Below are 17430 nucleotides of genomic sequence, written 5' to 3' on the forward strand. Positions count from 1 at the left end.
AGTGCCAGTGTAATCTATTTCTAGCATTGAAAAAAAAAAAGGAGGGGGAAAGCAGAAAAACTCACAGCTTTATACCAGTAATAACGATGGGAATGAATTGGCTTTCAGAAAATAATTTAATCCCTGGAGTATTGCAGATGGCTTTTGAGTGTCGTGTTTAACAGAGCCTAAGGTAGGGGAAGTGTCCTGTTGTTGTGGCTTGTATTAAAAAAGCCTAAACATTTTACTCTAAAAGTTCATTAAAGTGCACTTCTATTTTACTGTTTTCCAGACCGAAACTGCAGGTGGAACAGCCTTCTCTTGGAAATCCTGGGGATTGTTTTTGCCTTAGCATCGTCGAATCACTTCTTGTGTACGTGCCCTTCATACTGTTTTATCTGAGCTTGTGATCTGAAGGGGTTTGAGTATTAAATCATGACGGTGGAGAGGCCAATGGCAGTTCTTTTTAAAAGATGATTGATTACTCACAGGGAGAGCTAGAGGAAGCTGTTGAAGACAAAAATGGGTGCTGGCTACCTATTGCCATAGGAAAGCCAGCAAAATTAGCTTTCTGTGTCTTAGTCTTTGAAAATTCCCTCTGGATTCACCAGGGTAAGAGGACAAATTTCACTGCTGTTTTCATAATTCCATCTGGGTTAAGACAGTCCTTAATGCAGCAGTTGCCGTCAAATTAAATGTCAGACGAATGCCACAGAAGATGAGAATTAAAATTCGGATGCCACGTCTGCCTGGTTCTCAGGAACAGAGTTTATTTCCTCGCAGATACTAATCAGCACCTTCGCTGCCTCTGGATGGGCTCCAGCTCTCCGAGAGGCCACGGATGGAGTTCCTGGATGTCACCATGGGCTGAGGGTAGACAGGTCTGTGGTCGTGTGTCTGCAGTGAAACGGTAAACCCCATCCTCCTCTTTCAGCCTGCTCTCTTTCTCAGGCCAGAAAATTTCATACTTATGATATATGGGTTTTTTTTATATATATATATATATATATATATAAAAAAATATATTAAGTCAAGCCCCTTCTTGTCACGTATTTTTATGTGTGGAAACAGCAGCCCTGTTTTAATGTTTGGGTTGCTTTAGGTTTCTCTCCAAATACCATTAATTATCTAGAAAATCTGCAAGCCTATCTATAAGTATATAGAGTATACAGAGGTACAAGTAAATGCATCTATAAGTGCATTTAGGCCAGGTATTAGGAATAAACAGGATGACCACCTGTTTAGCATTCAAGTTCATCTATCTAAACTACCATTTTCATTTGTACTGTGGTTGTGACATATAAATCAATGCCCACAAAATAAAATTGCTTTGTCTAATAATCCTTTGTGCCAGGGTTATCAATAGTTCATTAGTCTTGCTTTGCATCTGTCAATAAAAGGTGCAATTGAGAAAGAGAGAGCTCAAGGAAAGAAGTGAGTATATTCTATATGGGAAGGAGATGTCTTCCACTTCGGCCACTCTTTCTCTCCTTTCCATTGTAGGCTGCATGGTGTGGCTGCAAAGTACGCACAGCTTTTTTTCTTTTGAAGCAGCTTAGAGGATGGTATATGGTTTCATTTATTCCTGAAGAGCCCAAAAGGGCCCTCGAGTCTCTGAGCTATATTCACACCATGAAAACGCACGTGTGAGAAACTTCCACAACAGGATCAGTAATTATTTTAGCTGTCCTTTGGGCTTTGCCACATGTCCAAAAGGCACTCGTGCAAAGGTAAGTTGTTCCTTCCTGGCTAGCAGTCAGCGTGCCTCTGACCGAGATGACAGCAAGATACATGCTGACTAACGAGTGCCCCTTCCTGGGCCATCTAGGTGCTCCTCACTCATTACCCCGGTTTATGTAGCTTGACGTGAGAGATTGGATGTTATCCCAGCAAGGTGGCATGGCTTCAGCTGATGATATTTTACTCACATAATCTTGCCAAGTTCATCTTAGCAGCATTTCGTGATCTGGTTCCTCCTGATCTGTGTCACTAAAGTCTACACAACGTGCCACAGACAATGTATGTAGCACTTCTCTGTCAAAGTCAACCAAACAAAACTTCAGTACACCCTTGGTAGTTTCAGCTTTTTATCAATTAATTAGAACTGTGCATAGCTTGACTAGGAGGTCAACAAATAAATTGTGTCATTAATTAGATACCAAATAATTAGTTGATGGCTCCTGGGATGCCACTTGATTTCTTTCACCACGATCGTTATAGTTACAAGGTTTACTAATGATCAGCATGCAATAGTTTCAAAATTCATCAAACCAGTAGGTGTTGAGTGGTGGAGCAAAATATTTGCATCACCAAGGGGTTTGGAAGTCCCAGTCTCCGCAGCAGCGGTGTGCAGGACAGGATCTTGGCTGGGGGTACCAGCTGGGCTACAAATGGGATTTCGAGTCACGGAGGGACTTCTCATAGTCCCATGGAGGCTGAGCTAGGAGGTGCAGTAGCACAGTTGTGCCCATCGTCCTGCAGCCAAGAAGCCTCTGCAGGCTGGGGGCTGAGTAGGTGGCTGCAGACTGGAGCTCCACCGTGGCCCTATGGTTGGGGCACACAAGTCGATTCAGCTCATCAGAGAGAAGCAGAGAGTTTGTGTAGCCCATAAAGCGATTGCAAAGACCTCAAGGGATATGTAGAGTTTATTCTGGAAAAAAGCAGCTAAGTGAGACAAAACCATCTGGCCTTCTGCTACTCTAGAAACAAGTTTTTGAACATAGACGTACCTTGTTAAGTAGACCCAGTGAAAAGTTTTTACTGCAAAACTATTTTCTCACCATATTGTTTCAATGAATGTTTCATGAAAGCCTTTTGGTTTCTTCATATTTTCCTGTTACAAGAACATTGATCATGGTTTGGGGTAATTCTGGTGCGAGAAAATTCTTCTTCCAATGTATTTTTTTCCTTTTTGCCACTGGAAAAAGAACAGAAGATTGAAAAGTTATAATGTCTTCAGAATAAAAAAACATTTTCCTATACCCTTTGCTTCACAGTCTACTGCTGAAAATGGCAAATGGAGAAAAAAAAATTGCAAATTGAAAAGAAAATTATTTTGAAATTTCTCACAAGATACGTTTGCCTTTTTTGAAAAGTCACTTTTATTCATATACGTAAGTTAGAAAAGTGATTTGGTTCCGCTAGGCTACAGTTGAGCAAAAAAAGATTTGTATATAAAGAACTGAGTGATTTTAAACTTCTTCTTGTGTTACAGTATTTTCTATCAATATTTCATCATAAGAAGTCGGTGCAAAGACTTTGAGTCTCGCTTTGCTGGCGCAGGTAAGCTGTCTCTCTGTTCAAGTGTCATTCTTCGATGGTTTTCTCTGCTGATAAAAGTTAGCAAGGGGAATGAAAAGGGACAAATGCTCATAGCTATCCAGAAAAACAAGGAGAGAACGAAAGAATTTTAGTTCCTTTTGAAACGACGTCTCTTCCCTTCTGGCTGCAGGAGTCCCTGCAAGCCCTAAGCATGTGTCCCACGATTCACGCACCTACCGACGCCGAGATGCCGAGACGCACCGCCATGGGCAAATATTGCCCGCCACCGCCTTCTCCTGCGGTTGCCTACTTTGAATGTGGCAGAGTGAAAAGTAGTTTCATTAGCAAGTGATGCTCTGGGCTTATGAGGAGTGCTTGAAAATCTGTATTCATGAGAATTAGCGATAGGAAATTTCTAATCTTTCCTCTGCTGCTGGCCAAATGCAGATGTTATTCAGAAAGATTATTCAGTACAGTCAGCTTAAACTGAGCTTTCCTCAACTATCCTAGATCTTTTTGAATAAAAACTCTCCGGTGCCCTCACCCCACCAAAATAACCCGTGTTGTCTCCGGAGCTGCCGCGTAGTGCCACGTGGTCGGCTGACAGCAGCTGCAGCAACAGGCAAGACCAAGCAATGGGAAAACGGGACAGTTAGAAGGCAAGAGGGTATTTGGCACATTTATCCACTGTCTGCTCCTTGCAAAGCTCTTCCAGAGCCTGACTGTAGCTCTGACTGTCACACTGTGTTTGAAGACCAGGTCCAAGAAATGACTCGGGGCCCGTCTGTGTTGCCAAATAACTGCGCTCGGTTGTTTGCTCCTGGTCTTTGCCGTCTGACTGGCCATGTAGATGCTGCTTTGAAGCGAGCCAGCTAGTTCTCTCCAAGAGGAAACTCTCCAGGGCTGCTGTCACAAATGCAATGCGTATTCTCATCACCGTGCTGTCTCACGGTTCTGCTGAGCTGTGAAACATTCCTGGTATCATCTCAGCTATCTTGGACCGAGGTCGCCGTTCTGCCTTAGGATTGCCTTACAGGTCCCAGCGGGTGTGTGGTGCGGTCGAGGCCACCTCAGCTGAGAGGGGACTAGTCCTGAGCAACGCCCTCCGATCCCGTAGGCCAAGGAGGGAAGAGATTGTTCAAGGTTGGACTGACGAGCGTACAGCAGGAGCAGTTTGCTCTGACCGTGCAGCATGGCTGTGCCCGTTGCAGGGAGTTGCCTCAGTTGTGAGTAACGTACAGTTTTAGTAATAATTTAAAATTTACAGCATACTATGAAGGTAACTTTGTATTGGAAACCACAGCTCTATCACTTTTTCATAGTTTTATCAACAAATATAGCCTATCTTAACAGCCTTTCTACCCTTTTGCCTCGCAATTTATTTTTGAATGTGTTATAAATAGCCAATGGTCTAGATTGGGTCGGTTCCCTCGGGAAATAAGTGCGTGCCACTTATATATTAGAGGTTAAATTCACCCTCGCCTCATACTCACTGAGTACAGCATTAGGGGTGGTGTAAGGCAGGAAAGAACTTGATACTGTGTACAGAAAGTAATTTAATTTAAAGAATTACACCAATTGCATTTTTAGAAACCTTATTATAAGGTCAATTTATTTTGTCAAATGACCACTAATTCATTTTACAGAAGATGTTAAAGAGAGTGAACTCTAAACTCTCTGCTCTAACTTGGATCTTGACATTAAAAGTACAAGACTTGAGCGTACTGGGCTTGCAAAGATACGCCCAGTGTTGGCTGAGCGATGGGTCGTGGTGAACCAGACGGCAGGGCAGGGCAGAGAGGTCTGGGCTTCTTACAGACCACTGCCCAGCACCGCGCAAGTTTATTTCCCCATCGGAAGGTGGCCGGTGCCTTTCATTTGTGCCTCTAGTCACCCAGAGGTTACAAAGAGGGATTCTCCGTGCAGGGAGAAAGACAAAGTATGAGGGATGCATGTGATTATACGGCAATTTGGTTGTTTTTTCCAAAAACGCTAACTGACAGCTAGTCATCCGGCACAAGCCACTGTGTGTTTCTGCATCTCTGCCATCTGCCATGGTTGCCCTCTTCCCTGCCTACTCGTGATAGAAGAATTGTCTTTCTCCATCCTGCTAAGCTTCCTGGACAACTGATCCCCCTTCTGCCACTGCTGGACCAGTGTCACAAGGCTGCCGAGAAGACATGACCAGGAGGGGATGGGTGTAAGCGCTGACCTCCCTGCAGCATCCACATCACCCACTGACGCTTCGGCGTAGCTCCTCACTCAGAAATCTCTCTTGATTCTAATAAAGAAACCAAAACAAAGTGAGGTTTGAAGAAACTGTGATCTGTCTTATGGTGAGACAAAATCCCTTTCCTCGCTGGCTGTGGGAGTTGTACTCCAAAATTCACAGCAGTACGCTCTTTCATATTGCTGATGTATGTAATGTAATTTACTCCTTTCCCATAATGAAAAATGTTTAGATGCAGGTGAAAAAACCTTCAACCTATTTTGACCCTATGGAAGGTCAAAAGAAAAGCCTGATTTAACACTTTCCTTTTTTTTTTTTTTTTTTTTTTTTTTTTTTGGAAGGATGCTATTCATACTTTGGTTTAACAATCCAGCACAGAAGAGAGCAGCATGACTCGAGCCAAGGAGAAGAGTAGAGGGAGTGAATAACGACAGCACAAATCAGCAGTAAAGAAGCAGTCTGCTGCAGCACCTGTACAGAAAGCCCGAGGCCAGCGAGGAAAGTGGCAGAAAGATTGCACTGGGAAATGGCATGGGGAGCACCATATGCACCGAGCACCGAAAGGCTGACAGCAGCATTTTAAGCTATCCTAAAGATGGGGGAAATGTCTCTGTCCTTGAGTAAGGGCAAAGAGAGAGAGGAAATTTTGAAGATGGACAGTTTAAGACCATACTTTTCACGTTAGGCAAGTGCAGCTCTGCTTTTTATTTAAAATACGGTGTGTTGATGCTAATGAGGCTCTGTGGCTGTCCACAGGGATGCGGTGTGCAGGTAGGAATCTAGCACGGCTGTTGGGTATTTCTTTAGATGAGAAATAGGTACTGATATGGTTGCATGAAGTTTACAATAAAAAGCAATGCATTAGTCAATCCAGCAAATTAACCACTTTGAATGCAAATTAGGGATAGCTTCTGTTTTGCTTTGTTGGCTGTGTTCTTGTTTTAGGTAGGGTTTGGTGCAGAAATTGTATAAAGCAGGAATATAGTTGAATAAAATTCTCAAAATAGCCTCTGCTACTACTATTAGGATGTTTAAAATCTATGTAATGCTAGATTGTTCTACTAAATGTATTTTCTTCCTAATTTTGAATTTCCCTAATCTGCTGAATCTGTTCCACTTGGGATAAAGTAGAAAAAAATGTATTGTGTGAAATCAAAACAGGTCGTTAAAGTCATCCCACGGGATGCGGGGTTACAGTCTCTTAACCAAAGCAGGCAGAGAATACACTATTGTCTTTTCTGTGGGGTTTTTTTCCCCTACTTTTTGTTTTAAATGAATACTACTGGAAGATGAAGGATGGGCAACTTACTTGACTTGCTGTGGTACCTAAGTCAGGGAGAGAATTCATGGCAGAGGGTCCCGGAGATGTTGGACGGATAACCTCCTGGTCAGAGATGGCAGCTTCCCAGGATTTTGGGCTGGATGAACTTTCTTCCTCCTTCAGGTCTCTTCCTTTAACGAGAACATAAAATGAGGTCTCTTGAATGACCTCAGTGTTTGGTTTCTGGTTTTGCTTGCTCAATATATTATGCTGTGAGCTTAGAGCCGACAGTCAGCGTGAGTTTGCTGTTGACATCCGTGGGGGTGGGAAGCAGCCCGGCACCCCTGACGTTGAGGGATTGGCATCCCGGGGCCGGGCAGGATGTGAGGGCTCGGCTGGAAGAGCTCTACCAGAGTCCCACAGCTTTACAATCCACGTCCTGCTGGCTGCAAGATGTTATTTGCATACATCTCCTTTTCTCCTTACCTAAATGTGAACGCATGCAGATCAATCAACGGAGCCTGAAAACCTTCCTGGTTCTTTTATGAACATTCTGCTTCATTATTCCTTTCATGTGTTTTGCACAGAACAAGCCAACGCCAAGAAAGTAACTTATTGTGGATGATCAGAAACACCTTTTTTTTCCAAACACCTTGGTTTTTCAAAAGGCAGTACCCATAAATTGAAGGCTGTCTGTACACAGCGTTGCCATTTTCCATATATAACCAAGGTGTCGTGCAGCTCATTATTTCATCATGTTTAGGAAAAAAAATCAGTGTCAACAACCAAGGCTTCTGACTGTCATTGCTTTTATTAAAAGCAAAAACGTTTGATCTTTTGAAGAATGAAAAAAATCAGCTCCTGTATTTTTTAAAGCACTTTGCACTTGGTCTTATCTAAAAGCATCAAAAAGTGAAAAATCTAATGTGACATTATACATTCTAGTGGCCCCTAATAGCCAGTCACTCTACCAATTTTTCTAAGTTTATCTTTAATCTACTACTCCCAAACTAATTAAGGACTGAATGCCTTTGGACTGATTTTCATTTTGTCTTGAGTTATTGTGACATCTTTACTACAGATTCTTTTTCAGTCTAATTAAATTCCTGCAGCATAAATGTCATTATTAATATCATCACCTTTGGTAGACTAACTTTGCCTTGGTCTCCTGATGACTGTGCATTGTAGACTAACTCCCTTTCTTCCTGGTTAATATTTGAAAAGTTTGGCTTGAAGTAAGAACATCTCGAGGCTTAGCAGAGACAGAGAATCCATTAATATAAACATAGTAATTCAAATTGATGGGGTTTTATTAAAAAAAATCCAATAGTTATGCTATTGTATTAGTTTTCAGAAGAATATTCCAAAACTCATTTAAAACTTTTCTTTTTATCTTCAAAAATCATTCCTGGATGCTAAGAATTCTAATAATTTGAGGATTAGAAGTAATTCTCGCTTGTAAGGCAAAAATTTCCAATGAAAGCATTAATGCAGGTGGAAGGGAAACTCACTAAAAGAATGTGTGTGGGGCAGCAGAGGACTGCCAAAAAACGAATATTCGTTTCCTCAACCCAAAAGAAGCTTTTCTGTGGGCTCTCTGCAGGGGACAGGACACCATCCAGGAATGGTGGGAGCTCACCAGTCGGTGAGTCCTTTTTTCCTTAGCAGGTAAATATAAAAAAGAACTACCATGAAAAAAAGAATTTGTGTGAGAATTTCATCCTCTCTCCATTAGTTGGGCTAACATTATCGGTGTGGTTTAACCCGGCCAGCAGCTAAAACAACCACACAGCCCTTCGCTCGCTGCCGCCCACCCCCCGCAGTGGGATGGGGGAGGGAATAGGAAAAAAATGGTAAAACTTGTGGGCTGAGATAAAGATGGCGTCATAGGACAGAAAAGGAAGGGGGAAACATAAAATAACAATAATAGAATATACAAAACAAGCGATGCACTATGCAGTTGCTCACCACCCGCTGACCAATGCCCAGCCCGTTCCCGAGCAGCGGCTGCTGCCCCCACTGCCCACTCCCCCCCACGTGGTTTTTTTGTTCAGCATGACGTCATACGGTACAGAACATCCCTGTGGGCAGTTGGGTCAGCTGCCCTGGCCGTGTTCCCTCCCGGCTTCTTGTGCCCCCCACCTCCTCGCTGGCAGGGCAGGGTGAGAGGCTGCAAAGTCCTTGACTGCTTGGCAACAACTAAAGCACCCGTGTGTTATCAATGTTATTCTCACCCTAAATCCAAACCACAGCACTGTACCATCTGTGAGGAAGAAAATTAACTCTATTCCTGCTGAAAACAGGACAATTATCTTGATAACTTTTTGTTAATCATTAATAATGATCTTTTCAGCTCTGAGTCCGTCAATCAGTAATACAGAGAGTTTCCGAAGGGCACAGGTAACAGTGAGTTACCTTTTGTGGGAGGTGTATTAGGAGTAAATCAACAAACTGATTCCTAGTCTAAAAAATTGATTAATTTATTAAGGCGAAGTTTTGATCTTTGATCTCTCAAAGTTTTGATGAGCATTAGTGGCATTCGAATTGCAGGTCCAGACATCCAGAACAATCTATTAACTTAATAGGCAGTGAGAGTTTGAGATTGATTGCTACAGTCACAGCCTGAAATTCGTTTTGTAAATATAGATAACTGGGCCAGATTCTGGCACAACTGCAGAGACGTGTGTCACTACAAAAATTGTCCGCTTAAATTCCGATGAACTAAAAGGGAGAATAAAATGCTATTCAAAAAGGGTGAGACTTATAATTTGACTCTAATAAAATTATCCGAAATTATTCTTCACAAGCCCATGAGTTTAGGCAAGCTTAAGTAAGTATGGGAAGGCAATTAACTTTGTACCGGCTCTACAGCACAACCTGCATCAGCCCCTCGAGAAGCCACGATGCACAGCAGCATCGTGGTCTGTGTTGGGATGATATAATTCATGAAGTGCCTGCCATCTTCAAATGGAAGCAGAGAGAAGGAGAAAGCTTGCTACTGCTGTGAAATCCCCCTTCCCGCCCTGTATCACTGTAGCAAATCTCTGCCCACCCCAGGGATGCTCTGGGGGTTTGGCCGGTGTCGCGCCGGCCCCGCAGGCAGAGGCCGTTCCTGCTGGAGCAGCCCTGTAACGGATGGCCACGAGCTCTCCAAAGACTGATTAAATTGCCAAGTTAATGTATTGAAGAAAGCACACTTCAATAATTAAATTGCTCCGATGCAATTGCAACATCCTACAATTTTTTTTTTTCCCTTGCGCTTTTGCTTATATTTTGACTACCCTTGAAGAAGTCCACACTTCCAGAGCTTCCGGGGTGTTCCCTGAATTTTGTAGGTAAGCCTCCGACACCGTTGCTTTCTCTGCCTGTCGTCAGGAGACTCAAAGGGAGAGGGGTCTCGCGTGCGTTCAGAAGCCTGGTCCTGAGCTGTCAAGTGAGGCAGACGGTCCCAACACACCCACTCAGCTCAGAAATCCTCTGGTCTGATTTTAAACACGGTGCAGTGGCTTATCTGCTAAACAAAATCTAAATGAGAAATGTTGATACTTAATGAAATATAAGTTTGGGGATTTCGCGTAAGAAAGCTGCTGTCACTGCTTTAATTTATTAGGGGAGAGTTATGTGCAGATGGTATATACAGAGTTATTTCCTGACTGTACTCCAAAGTAAGTTGATTTGTGGTTTAATGACTTTTATCAAAATGAAATAAGCATTTGATCTTTGGATTTGATCTGGCTATATCTGCAGCTGCTACACCAGTACAGCAATTACTTCCAAACTGGGCTTTTTGCCCAGGCAAATGGAGTTCGTCCTTGTTTCATGTCTCATTGACTGTCCTGATAATACACACAGTGGTACGGTAGGGTTTTTTCTTCCTCTAAATTTGATAGGTGTGAAAGTAAGACAGTAATTCCCTTTTTTTAGTATCAGTGTTGGTTTATTATAATACATTCGCTACCACTGGTTAATTTTATCTTGAAGCTGCTCCTGACTAAAATTTAGTATAAGAATGTGTAATTTCCTCTACATAATCCTGCTATGCCCTTTCTATAGAGAAGAAATTCATTTATGAATTCTAAATCTGGGAACCCTCGTGGTAATCTTCACATCTGTCTGTGTGGTTCAGGGATGAAGTCGTAGCGATACGTTGTGCAGCCATGCTGGACTAAATCCACTCCTGATGTATTTCCATGGCAGGCAATAGAGTTAGACTAGGAATAAATTTACCCCTGTATCCATCTCTGAAAGAGTGCTCTGTTTCACTCTTGCCTAATTAATTACTTACAGAACTAAATTGCAGTGTGTTAAGATTAGCAATTCGTTTTCCAGCACAATACTTCTGTCTTTATTTACTGTTCAGGACAAGATTTCCCGAAGTTCAGCCCCGCAAGCTCCTGGTGAGAGACTGTCGGTAAGATTAATAGTCCTTGGGGCTGGGTGCTGCCAGCTGGGACTTTCCCGAGCAGCCCCAGCTCACGCCGGCCGCGGTTTTGACCAGCGTGTAGGAGACAGCAGCTAATTCGATGGCTGGCAGCCAGCTCACCTGGGGGAGGACTGAGAGAACGAAGCCGCTGGTTTGCGGTATGCAGCGTATTCTCCGACTCGGGCGACGCGGGATGAGGATGCTCTGGACACAAGCTGGGTTTGCAGCCAGCAGATCCGCAGGCTGCAGATTCACAATGGCGAGGAGGTGCAGTCGCAAAGGATTGCAAAACAGAAAGGGGTTTGTTCTCCCCTTGTTTGCAGGCGCGTTGGGAGAAAGCGCACCGCATTTTGTATGGTTGGAAGCTAGGTTTTAAATTGGCTTTTTTTTGGCAGGGTATTTCTTAGAGATACGCGATAAAAATGGCAATAACTGGCAAGTGACTGGTGAATGAGTTGCCTGTAGATTTGCAGCCCTACAAGAAACTGTGTGAGAAGGCGGTTTGTCATGAGAACTCTGGAAGGTTTTCCTGTGCCAGGGTGGCTGCGGCATCTTTAGCAAATCAAACTACTTGCACAGTACTTGTTTCTTAATCCAGGAAAATTAAAACCACCAGCGATAGCTACATTGTCTAGCCATCTGCTCTCCCAGGTGCTCCCACGCCTGATGAGAGATGAAGTGATGTGACCTAGAATCCTGCTGCATATCTGGGATCATTCCCAGCACAGTCCCAAGCTTCAATCTTCTGCATGACATCAGATGAAGTAAACATCAAGATTTGATGCGAGAGCATATGTCCATTGCATAATTAATTGGAGTTCTTCCTTGGAAGTATTTTTAGATATTTTTCAATCACAATTAGAGGGTGAGGATTATTCAGGAAAAAAAAAATAAGGAAATTATGAGGGTTCTCAGAAAGTTGTCGAGGTACTTCTCCTGGGACTGAAGGCACATTTGGCCATTCAGCAATGTGTATTTGTTTTTTAAATAATTATTTCCATCTTGAACAGTTCCACAGTCTTCACGGCAGCTCGGCTGTGAGATGGTGTAAATCCGATAGTGGCACGGCAAACCTGCTCCTTTTTTTACTTACCACTGCTGCTAAAATCCCTGTCAGGTCAGACAACGTAATTCTTCCCCCACGCCAAGTTCAGAGCTGTATCGCTCCGTTCCCTTGAGCGCGGTTGTTCCTGATTTCCACACACAAGACACATTCAAAACTATTTGCCGTTTGTTTTGCGATGTATCCACGAAGCATTGGTACGACGTAGCAGGCAGTAGATGATTAGCCTGCCCGCTCTGTGCAAAATGCCTTGTAGCTGCAAATCCTTGCAGCGCTTCCAGCTTGTTCTCTTGTGTCAGCAAGAAAATGTGAAATGCATTCAGCTTGCGTGGGACACCTGGGATGTTCCTGTGTTCTTCAATGAAGGCAGTGCATGCACCCTTTTCCTTGCCTCATTTCACCTGACACACACACACACACAGAGCATAAGTGGTTTTGCTGTAAGAAAGTTTAAAAAAAAAAAACCCAAAAAACCCAAAAAAACATCTTATACAGTATGAGTCACTGAAAAGAAATAGAAGGAGGAGCTATTTTGAGGGCTTTTACATCTTCCTTATTGCTAGGAGACTGCATCCCGCGCGTGCGGGGCTCTTCAGGCTCTCAGCAGCTGCCTCATTTGTACGGCAGCGTTGAGGGCAATTTACGGAGCAGCTTTGTGCAAGAGAAGGAGAAGCAAACTTGGATGGGAGCTTGCTTTCATTTTTCAGTCTTTCTGAGAGGAATGCAAGAGTAATCAGGAGACAACTGCAGTGTCAAGGACGGCATCGTGCCAGGGATCTCGGGCTGACCTCAGTACATCACTCCGGTTTCAGGACAGCCATGGTTTGCTCTCTGCAAAGAGCAGTGTGATTATGTCATTATACCACATCTGGGTTAAATTCGTGGTGCTAGGGAAGCCACTAGTGCAAAAAACGTAGTGTTGCCCATCACGGAGGCAAGTTTTGGCTTGTCCCTGATGATCAGTCCATGAGCTGTGTGGAGAACTTAGGCCATCAGCTACGAGTGCTTTGAGTCACACCAAGGGCAGATGCTGAGGGCAGCCTGCAGGAGAAAAACGTGACCAGCAGCCAGACTCACCACCTGTGACTGCAATTTATAAAATTCTCAATTATGAGTAAAAATTATGCTCTGGGTACCACAGTTTTAATAAGGCGCCTGACGTAAGCTGATGGAGGTTGGGATTGTAAACGGACAAATCTCCTAGGGTTGTAGTCATGGGTGAGTAAAGCCTAGGAAAAAAACAAACCTAAGATCATGAGAACGTGTGAATTTATCATCCAGAAGGGAGTTACCGAGACAACTGTGTACGTCTTACCATATTTTTCACACTAATGCCAGATGGCCAGGCCTGGGATCCCCCGCGTTCTCCTTCTAGTCTGAGAAGACAAGGAAATAAACAAGGCAAGTGTCTGGGATGGTATCAGTCGGCTGCCTGATAAGGTGAGTCATTGCTTTTGATGGCTGAAATAATTAGGACTGCTTTCTAATTTGATTACCACGTTAACCTTTCCTGCTCCGTTCAGTCCTGCCCCACAGATCTCAATCATCCTTTTAGCTCCTGCTCCTCCCTCGTGCCCCCTGCTTGTGACTACTGCCAGCTTTGGGGACAGTAGCCAAACGTCAGGTGCCTTCAGCGCCGCGCCGTATCAATGGACTAACAGACTCCAGCAGATGTAAACAGTGTGTCAGAAAAGCTTTATTCAACAAAAATTAATACTTAGAGGAGCCATCTCCAGCAGGTCCCAAAGGCAGGCCAGATGGTCACCGTTGGCACGGGATGCCAGCTCGCGGCCGGCAGCCTCGCCCCAGGGACTCCCACTCGATGTCTTCACACCAGCGTGGTGGCGTGCTCTGTGATTCTGGGGGGTTTCCCTTTTTAATTGCAATTGTGAAAAGCCAGGAGCTGTTTGCAAGCGCTGACCCCCTTGAGTAGCTGGGGAGCACATGGCTGTGCCTCCTCCTCCTCCACCACGTCCAGGAACGAGTAGTCCCCTGTCAGACTTTCATCTCTTGCCGTGACAACAAAGCTGTCGGACGATGAAGCTCTGATAAGAGGTTACCAACAAACCGCACACGTTTGCCCACACGCTTTTGATCAGGGACGGGTCCCTGTCACTGCCTCGTGGCTGGCTGGGCTTTGAAAGCGCCTTTGATCCATCCGTGCCAATGAAATGGAGTTGTTTGAAGTCTTTGATCCTTTCTGTGGGCAAACTGTGCCCAGCAAACGTGATGGGCTCAGGATTTTTCTGAGGATTACTTCCATTTCAAGAGTCATGAAAAACGAGATTTGGCAGCTCTTCCCGTTGGCTTGTTTGTGTTTGAGTAGACCCAGGCAAGGGCTTCTTACACCGGTTGGTATGCTGGTGTTGAAACCCATCCCTCTGTTGCTCCCATCATCCACAGCACCATCCTGTGAGTTATCAAGACTCAGTTGTCCTCCAGCTACAGGACAAGACTGCAAGGAATTACAGGAAGAGAAACGAAACATGGGGCAGAAATTTTCAGGTGTGCTCTTGAGAAAGAAGGAAATTTCAGCAGCACAAGATGTACACGTTAAAATATACTGCTGCGGGTGCGTTGACAGGCACAGACTCCTCGGATGAGATGAGAGCCCGTGCGGGTGTGGGGTGCCCTGCGCTCAGGTTTTATTTCGGAGGTGCCTGGCACACTGTATGAACCCGTGCTCCCCGGAATCCCTGGGTTGATGCCGTATGCACGTTCTGTACACATGCATTTCTTTTTAAATTACAGTATGCTGTTTCCTACCTAGCTAGTGTACCAAAGCAATTTTGTTCCTTAGCAAATAAAGGAAATAGCTGGGTAAGTATAAATGTGCTTCTTAACAGCCTCGTTTGTGACAAAATTGAGAACTAAATCGTCACACGACACAGGGCTGCAAGTATTCGAGTCACATTCGGACAGTAAAGCCCACTGCACACAGCTTTAATTACAATATTTCTCTCAAACAGTCTTTCTCTCATGTTTTTCTGAACATTGTTTAAAGAACTGATGAAAGGGCTGAAAACTTTTCAAACTTTCCTTTTCTTAGGATCTCTTCAGCTCAGTCTTTCATCACACAGTCAATAAACAGTTGAAAAGGACTCTTCTGAACTGCAGCAGGAGGGAGGAGGAAGAGGGGAAATTAATGATATCACCAAATTGAAACTCTTTCAAGTTCCCTTTAATTGCAGAGGGCACAGGGAGCTCATTCAGTTTTTAATTCTCTGATCTCTTGGTCTCCCCAAAGGGACCACTCTTCCTCTCCTCCCACGTTGCACGCGATTTTTCCCGGACAGTGAAGTCCAGCAGAGCAAAACGGGGCAGATGCTCAGCTCCTTCCTCGGGGCTTCTCCTCTGCACAGAGCCCTTCCTGATGGGATTTCGGCAGTGGAGCAGCAGCCCAGCCTGCCCGTGGTCCAGGGAGGGCAGGGCCGGGTGAGTAGAGCAGCTCTCCTGCAAGCCCCAAGGTCCTTCTCTGGGTAAGGAAAGGAGAGAAGGTCTTTTCGGAGGGCAGAATAAGTAAACCTCAGCCACCAGCTACGAGTAGCCCTTGGACCCACCCCTGAGTACCTTCCACCTTTCTAAACCACGGCCCTAACACCTCTCCTCCACTATTCTCATTCCAACTGCACTCCTGCTCATAACTGGGACCTCAGCATTGCGTCCCCAGGACCCCACCTTTCCCTGCTGCACCCTAATTTTAGGTAGAGCTCTGTGTGCTCTTCACCGTCCTGTGGTCCCACACCAGGGCTGGTCCACCTTCATCGCCTGACCTTCGCCTTTGACCTTCACAATAACATAGGAATAAAGTCAGACATCCTCTAAACAAAGCTCTTATCGCCTGATGTGAAGTGGTGGGACCTTTCATGCAGCCCTGGGGTGCCCGAGCTGTGTCCAGACTCCGCACGGCTGCTGGGGTGCCCTGGCCTCACGCTGGTGGTCGTGCTGCCGTTGGTGTGCAGGCCCACCACGCAGGGATGCTTCCTACTCGTGTAAGCACCTGGTAAGCTGTTCTCCCTAGGTTTTAGCTTTCAGACAAAAAGATACAGGTTTTCGAGCAGAATGGAGAGGATGTGAGGGGTACCTCGCATTTAGGTTTATTGCACTTAAGCTAGATGATGAAGACCAGTGTGCACACAGAAGCATTTTGGCATTATTTTAGGAGTCTCTTCTAAATAGTTGGCTTCCTTAGGAAGAAGTCACGACGCTTTTTGAAACTTTGTGAACTACTGTATTTGTTAGAAAAGTCCTTACTCTGTACCTTCCCGTCTTGTCAGTCCTGGTTAAGCCCAGGCTGTGGCTGGCAGGCACTGCCGGTTTGGTGCCTGCCTGCCCATCTGTGAGATGGCAAGCGAGAGCTACGTACCCAAGTAGCCCAAAGTTAAAAGAGGAAACAATAGAAACCTCCCCGAGGAGCTGCTCAACTAAATGCACCAAGCGTGCCGTGGCCGTCTTTGTCTGGTGGGCAGTGTCAGTGCGACAGGCTGAAAACTGCTCAAAGACCCGTTCCCACCACTGAAAAAACTGAGGATTACAACTGCAACAGGTCCATGGGCAGAAACATGAAGTACAAAGCTTTAAATTCAAGTCACACTGATAAGTATAACAAATAAAGAGACCAAATTCCCTTAAAAAATGGGATTACAGAGGCTGTGGGGAAGAAATATTTTGAAGGAAGTTAAAGACAAGTTAGTCTGCTTTTATGTAATTTGTTTCCCTATTCTTCCTGAACCGGCTTGCTTTGGAGACAGCTGCTTTCAGGGTTTACAGCCGTGCATATGGTTAGGAGGGCAGGAATTGGCAGCCGATCGCCTGACAGAATAATGGCTAACTGGAAAAATAGCTGGGTATATAATTTACAGAAGATACAACCACATCCAAATCAGTGAAACACAAACTATTCATTTTTACATTCTCCAGATTGCTGTCTGTTGCGAGCTGTTCCTCCTGATTGCTCCCCCGTCGCGCTGCTGATCACCTCTCCTCCCACCGGCACCCGTGGCGGGGAGGACAACGATGAGCCGCAGCAGGATAAGATGGAGATCTCAATTTCGGAAGTTTATATGGTTTAGATATGGATGGGAGCCAAAGCACCGGTACCACCAGGTCTGTGTCTCTGCAGAACGGGGGTCTGCGCTTCAGCGGCGTGGGGGGTGCCCCCAGGTCTGTAACCCATAGCTTGTTCCTCTCCCAACCACCACCCGGGCTCCCAG

The 17430-nt window shown here is 44.8% G+C and overlaps 2 long non-coding RNA genes across 3 annotated transcripts; both read left to right on the forward strand.

Moving 5' to 3' along the window:
- The first annotated feature begins 280 nt into the window (after positions 1–280).
- Positions 281–4406, forward strand: LOC129211399 (uncharacterized). Of its 2 annotated transcripts, XR_008578835.1 has the most exons (4): positions 281–352; positions 763–889; positions 3194–3261; positions 3751–4406. It is a non-coding gene; the product is annotated as an uncharacterized LOC129211399 (long non-coding RNA). The 2 variants fall into 2 exon arrangements; XR_008578836.1 differs by lacking the exons at positions 281–352; positions 763–889 and adding an exon at positions 1455–1709.
- An 827-nt stretch (positions 4407–5233) lies between these two features.
- Positions 5234–8977, forward strand: LOC129211403 (uncharacterized). Its single transcript, XR_008578838.1, has 2 exons — positions 5234–5576; positions 5812–8977. It is a non-coding gene; the product is annotated as an uncharacterized LOC129211403 (long non-coding RNA).
- Positions 8978–17430: the final 8453 nt, after the last annotated feature.

Source organism: Grus americana, chromosome 11, assembly GCF_028858705.1.
Source record: "Grus americana isolate bGruAme1 chromosome 11, bGruAme1.mat, whole genome shotgun sequence".
Lineage (NCBI taxonomy): Eukaryota > Metazoa > Chordata > Aves > Gruiformes > Gruidae > Grus > Grus americana.